This window comes from Calliopsis andreniformis, unplaced genomic scaffold (genome assembly GCF_051401765.1).
Source record: "Calliopsis andreniformis isolate RMS-2024a unplaced genomic scaffold, iyCalAndr_principal scaffold0091, whole genome shotgun sequence".
Taxonomy (NCBI): Eukaryota; Metazoa; Arthropoda; class Insecta; order Hymenoptera; family Andrenidae; genus Calliopsis; species Calliopsis andreniformis.
The window spans coordinates 319,577-327,008 of NW_027480500.1; positions in this window are offsets into that span (position 1 = coordinate 319,577).

Here is a 7,432-nt window from a genome sequence, read left to right on the forward strand (position 1 = left end):
TGAAGATTTAGGATTGAGGATTGGGGGTTGAGGTTTGAGGACGAGGACTGACGGTTGAGAATTGAGGTTTGAGGATTGAGGATTGAGGATTGAGGACTGAGGATTGAGGATTGAGGATTGCAGTTTGAGTATTGAGGATTGAAGATTGAGGATTGAGGATTGAGGATTGAGGATTGAGGATTGAGGACTGAGGATTGAAGATTGAGTATTGAGGATTGAAGATTGAGGATTGAGGATTGAGGATTGAGGATTGAGGATTGAAGATTCAGGATTGAGGTTTGAGGACTGAGGATTGAGGATTGAGGATTGAGGATTGAGAATTGAGGATTGAGGATTGAAGATTGAGCATTGAAGATTGAGGATTGAAGAATGAGGATAGAGGATTGAGGATTGAGGATTGAGGATTGAGGGTTGAGGATTGAGGATGAGGGCTGAGGTTTGAGGATTGAGGTTTGAGGTCTGAGGACTGAGAATTGAGGGTAGAGAATTGAGGATTGAGGATTGAGGATTGAAGATTGAGGATTGGGTATTAAGGATTGAAGAATGAGGATTGAGGATTGAGGATTGGGGATTGAGGATTGAGGATTGAAGATTGAGTATTCAGGCTTGGAGATTGGCGATTGAGGGTTGAGGATTGAGGATAGAGGATTGAAGATTGAGGATTGGGGACTGAGCGTTGAGGGTTGAGTGATGAGAATTGATGATTGTGGATAGAGATTTGAAGATTTCTGGCTGAGCATTGAGTATTGAAACCTGTGAATTGAGGATATTCTATTGAGGATTGCGGACTGACAACTGATTGTTGAGGACTGAGGTCTGAAGACAGAGGATTCAGGTTTGAGGATTCAGGATTGAGGTTTGAGGACTGAGGATTGAGGATTGAGGATTGAGGATGGATTATTGAGGATTGAAGATTGAGGTTTGGGTATTGAGGATTGAACATTGAGGACTGTGGATTGAGTATTGAGGATCGAGAATTGAGGACTGAGGATTGAGGATTGAAGATTGAGGATTGGGTGTTGAGGATTGAGGGTTGTGGATTGAGGACGAGGACTGAGGGTTGAGTATTGATGTTTGAGGTCTGAGGATTGAGGATTGAGGATTGAGGATTCAGAATTGAGGACTGAGGATAGAGGATTGAGGATTGACGATTGAGGATTGAAGATTGAGTATTGAGGATTGAAGATTGACGATTGAGGACTGAGTATTGAGGATGGAGAATTGAGGATTGAGGATTGAGGATTGAAGACTGAGGATTGGGTATTGATGGTTGAACATTGAGGATTGACGATTGAAGATTGAGTATTGAGGATTGAATATTGAGGATTGAGGACTGAGTATTGAGGATTGAGGATTGAGTATTGAGGATTGAGGATGGAAGACTGAGGATTGGGTATTGAGGATTGAACGTTGAGGATTGAGGATTGAGGATTGAGGATTGAGGATTGAAGATTGAAGATTGAATATTAATGATTGAAGTTTGCGGATTGAGGATTGAGGGTTGTGGATTGAGGACGAAGACTGAGGGTTGAGTATTTGTGTTTGAAGTCTGAGGATTGAGGATTGAGGATTGAGAATTGAGGATTGAGGATTGAGGATTGAAGATTGAGGATTCGGTATTGAGGATTGAAGAATGAGGATTGAGGAGTGAGGACTGAAGATTGAGGATTGCAGTTTGAGTATTGAGGATTGAAGATTGAGGATTGAGGATTGAGGATTGAGGATTGAGGATTGAGGATTGAGGATTGATTATTGAAGATTGAGTATTGAGGATTGAAGATTGAGGATTGAGGATTGAGGATTGAGGATTGAGGATTGAGGATTGAAGATTGAGGATTGGGGATTGAGGATTGACGATTGAGTATTGAGCATTGACGATTGAGAATTGAGGATTGTGGATTGAGTATTGAGGATTGAGGATTGAGGATTGAAGATTGAATATTGATGATTGAAGATTGAGGATTGAGGATTGAGGGTTGCGGATTGAGGACGAGGTCTGAGGGTTGAGTATTGGTGTTTGAAGTCTGAGGATTGAGGATTGTGGATTGAGAATTGAGGACTGTGGATTGAGGATTGAAGATTGAGGATCCGGTATTGAGGATTGAAGATTGAGGATTGAGGATTGAGGATTGAGGATTGAGAATTGAGGATTGAGGATTGAAGATTCAGTACTGAGGATTGAAGATTGAGGATTGAGGATTGAGGATTGAGGATTGAGGATTGAGGATTGAGGATTGAGGATTGAAGATTGAGGATTGGGGATTGAGGACTGAGGATTGGCGATTGAGTATTGAGCATTGAGGATTGAGAAATGAGGATTGAGGATTGAAGATTGAGTATTGAGGATTGAAGATTGAGGATTGAGGATTGTGGATTGAAGGTTGAGGACTGAGTGTTGATGGTTGCGTGATGAGAATTGATGTTTGTGGATTGAGATTTGAAGATTGAAGAATGGGGATTGACTATTGAAAACTGTGAATTGAGGATATTCTATTGAGGATGAAGGATTGACAATTGATTGTTGAGGACTTATGGGTGAAGATTGAGGATTCAGGTTTGAGGATTCAGGATTGACGTTTGAGGACTGAGGATTGAGGATTGAGGATTGAGGATTGATGGCTGAGGGTTGTGCGTTGAATATTGAGGATTGAGGATTGAGGATTGAGGATTGCGGATTGAGGATTGAAGATAGAGTATTGATGATTGAAGATTTAGGATTGAGGATTGGGGGTTGAGGTTTGAGGACGAGGACTGACGGTTGAGAATTGAGGTTTGAGGATTGAGGATTGAGGATTGAGGACTGAGGATTGAGGATTGAGGATTGGAGTTTGAGTATTGAGGATTGAAGATTGAGGATTGAGGATTGAGGATTGAGGATTGAGGATTGAGGACTGAGGATTGAAGATTGAGTATTGAGGATTGAAGATTGAGGATTGAGGATTGAGGATTGAGGATTGAGGATTGAAGATTGAGGATTGGGGATTGAGGATTGACGATTGAGAATTGAGCATTGACGATTGAGAATTGAGGATTGTGGATTGTGTATTGAGGTGTGAGGATTGAGGATTGAAGATTGTATATTGAAGGTTGAAGATTGAGGATCGAGGATTGAGGGTTGTGGATTGAGGACGAGGACTGAGGGTTGAGTATTGATGTTTGAGGTCTGAGGATTGAGGATTGAGGATTGAGAATTGAGGACTGAGGATTGAGGATTGAACATTGAGGATTGGGTGTTGAGGATTGAAAATTGTGGATTGAGGATTGATTATTGAGGATTGAGGATTGAAGATTGACTATTCAGGATTGAAGATTGAAGACTGAGGATTGAGGATTGAGGATTGAGGGTTGAGGGTTGAAGATTGAGGATTGGGTATTGCGGATTGAACATAGAGGATTGAAGATTGAGGATTGGGTGTTGAGGATAGAAGAATGAGGATTGAGGATTGAGGATTGAGGATTGAGAATTGAGGATTGAAGATTCAGTATTGAGGATTGAAGAATGAGGGTTGAGGATTGACGACTGAGGATTGAAGATTGAGTATTGAGGATAGAAGATTGAGGATTGAGGACTGAGTATTGAGGATGGAGGATTGAGGATTGAGGATTGATGATTGAAGACTGAGGATTGGGTATTGATGGTTGAACATTGAGGATTGACGATTGAAGATTGAGTATTGAGGATTGAAGATTGACGATTGGGGATTGAGAATTGAGGATTGAGGATTGAGGAATGATCATTGAAGATTGAGGATTGAGGATTGAACGTTGAGGATTGTGGATTGAGGATTGAGGGTTGAGGATTGAATATTGATGATTGGGGACTGAGTGTTGAGGGCTGAGTGATGAGAATTGATGTTTGTGGACAGAGATTTGAAGATTGCAGATTGTGTATTGAGTAATGAAAACTGTGAATTGATGATATTCTATTGAGGATTGAGGATTGACAGCTGATTGTAGAGGACTGAGAGCTGAAGATTGAGGATTCAGTATCGGGGATTCAGGATTGAGGTTTGAGGACTGAGGATTGAGGATTGAGGATTGAGGATTGAGAATTGAGGATTGAGGATTGAAGATTGAGCATTGAAGATTGAGGATTGAAGAATGAGGATTGAGGATTGAGGATTGAGGATTGAGGATTGAGGGTTGAGGATTGAGGATGAGGGCTGAGGTTTGAGGATTGAGGTTTGAGGTCTGAGGACTGAGAATTGAGGGTAGAGAATTGAGGATTGAGGATTGAGGATTGAAGATTGAGGATTGGGTATTAAGGATTGAAGAATGAGGATTGAGGATTGAGGATTGGGGATTGAGGATTGAGGATTGAAGATTGAGTATTCAGGCTTGGAGATTGGCGATTGAGGGTTGAGGATTGAGGATAGAGGATTGAAGATTGAGGATTGGGGACTGAGTGTTGAGGGTTGAGTGATGAGAATTGATGATTGTGGATAGAGATTTGAAGATTTCTGGCTGAGCATTGAGTATTGAAACCTGTGAATTGAGGATATTCTATTGAGGATTGAGGACTGACAACTGTTTGTTGAGGACTGAGGTCTGAAGACAGAGGATTCAGGTTTGAGGTTTCAGGATTGAGGTTTGAGGACTGAGGATTGAGGATTGAGGATTGAAGATTGAGGTTTGGGTATTGAGGATTGAACATTGAGGACTGTGGATTGAGTATTGAGGATCGAGGATTGAGGACTGAGGATTGAGGATTGAAGATTGAGGATTGGGTGTTGAGGATTGAGGGTTGTGGATTGAGGACGAGGACTGAGGGTTGAGTATTGATGTTTGAGGTCTGAGGATTGAGGATTGAGGATTGAGGATTGAGAATTGAGGACTGAGGATAGAGGATTGAGGATTGACGATTGAGGATTGAAGATTGAGTATTGAGGATTGAAGATTGAGGATTGAGGACTGAGTATTGAGGATGGAGAATTGAGGATTGAGGATTGAGGATTGAAGACTGAGGATTGGGTATTGATGGTTGAACATTGAGGATTGACGATTGAAGATTGAGTATTGAGGATTGAAGATTGAGGATTGAGGACTGAGTATTGAGGATTGAGGATTGAGTATTGAGGATTGAGGATGGAAGACTGAGGATTGGGTATTGAGGATTGAACGTTGAGGATTGAGGATTGAGGATTGAGGATTGAGGATTGAAGATTGAAGATTGAATATTAATGATTGAAGTTTGCGGATTGAGGATTGAGGGTTGTGGATTGAGGACGAAGACTGAGGGTTGAGTATTTGTGTTTGAAGTCTGAGGATTGAGGATTGAGGATTGAGAATTGAGGATTGAGGATTGAGGATTGAAGATTGAGGATTCGGTATTGAGGATTGAAGAATGAGGATTGAGGAGTGAGGACTGAAGATTGAGGATTGCAGTTTGAGTATTGAGGATTGAAGATTGAGGATTGAGGATTGAGGATTGAGGATTGAGGATTGAGGATTGAGGATTGATTATTGAAGATTGAGTATTGAGGATTGAAGATTGAGGATTGAGGATTGAGGATTGAGGATTGAGGATTGAGGATTGAAGATTGAGGATTGGGGATTGAGGATTGACGATTGAGTATTGAGCATTGACGATTGAGAATTGAGGATTGTGGATTGAGTATTGAGGATTGAGGATTGAGGATTGAAGATTGAATATTGATGATTGAAGATTGAGGATTGAGGATTGAGTGTTGCGGATTGAGGACGAGGTCTGAGGGTTGAGTATTGGTGTTTGAAGTCTGAGGATTGAGGATTGCGGATTGAGAATTGAGGACTGTGGATTGAGGATTGAAGATTGAGGATCCGGTATTGAGGATTGAAGAATGAGAATTGAGGAGTGAGGACCGAGGATTGAGGATTGCAGTTTGAGTATTGAGGATTGAAGATTGAGGATTGAGGATTGAGGATTGAGGATTGAGAATTGAGGATTGAGGATTGAAGATTCAGTATTGAGGATTGAAGATTGAGGATTGAGGATTGAGGATTGAGGATTGAGGATTGAGGATTGAATATTGAAGATTCAATATTAATGATTGAAGATTGCGGATTGAGGATTGGGGGTTGAGGTTTGAGGACGAGGACTGACGGTTGAGGATTGAGGTTTGAGGATTGAGGATTGAGGATTGAGGACTGAGGATTGAGGATTGAGGATTGTGCATTGAGGATTGCAGATTGTGGACTGAGGATTGAGGATTGAAGATTGAGTATTGAGGGTTGAAGATTGAGGATTGAGGATTGAGGATTTAGGATTGAGGATGACGGCTGAGGTTTGAGGATCGAGGTTTGAGGTCCGAGGACTGACAATTGAGGGTCGAGAATTGAGGATTGAGGATTGAGGATTGAAGATTGAGGATTGGGTATTGAGGATTGAAGAATGAGGATTGAGGATTGAGGATTGGGGATTGAGGATTGAGGATTGAAGATTGAGTATTCAGGATTGGAGATTGGCGATTGAGGGTTGAGGACTGAGGATTGAGGATTGAGGATTGGGGATTGAGGACTGAGGATTGAGGATTGAGGATTGAAGATTGAGGTTTGGGTATTGAGGATTGAACATTGAGGACTGTGGATTGTGTATTGAGGATCGACAATTGAGGACTGAGGATTGAGGATTGAAGATTGAGAATTGGGTGTTGAGGATTGAGGGTTGTGGATTGAGGACGAGGACTGAGGGTTGAGTATTGATGTTTAAGGTCTGAGGATTGAGGATTGAGGATTGAGGATTGGGAATTGAGGACTGAGGATTGAGGATTGAAGATTGAGGATTGGGTGTTGACGATTGAAGAATGTGGAGTGAGGATTGAGGATTGAGGATTGAGGATTGAGGGTGGAAGACTGAGGATTGGGTAACGAGGATTGAACGTTGAGGATTGAGGGTTGAGGATTGAGGATTGAGGATTGAGGGTTGAGGATTGAAGATTGAGGATTGGGTATTGCGGATTGAACATTGAGGATTGAAGATTGAGGATTGGGTGTTGAGGGTTGAAGAGTGAGGATTGAGGATTGAGGATTGAGGATAGAGGATTGAAGATTCAGTATTGAGGATTGAAGATTGTGGATTAAGGATTGAGGATTGAGGATTGAAGATTGGGTATTGAGGATTGAAGATTGAGGATTGAGGACTGAGTATTGAGGATTGAGGATTGAGTATTGAGGATTGAGGGTGGAAGACTGAGGATTGGGTAACGAGGATTGAACGTTGAGGATTGAGGGTTGAGGATTGAGGATTGAGGATTGAAGATTGAAGATTGAATATTAATGATTGAAGATTGAGGATTGAGTATTGAGGGTTGTGGATTGAGGACGAGGACTGAGGGTTGAGTATTGGTGTTTGAAGTCTGAGGATTGAGGATTGAGGATTGCGGATTGAGGATTGAAGATTGAGGATTCGGTATTGAGGATTGAAGAATGAGGATTGAGGAGTGAGGACTGAGGA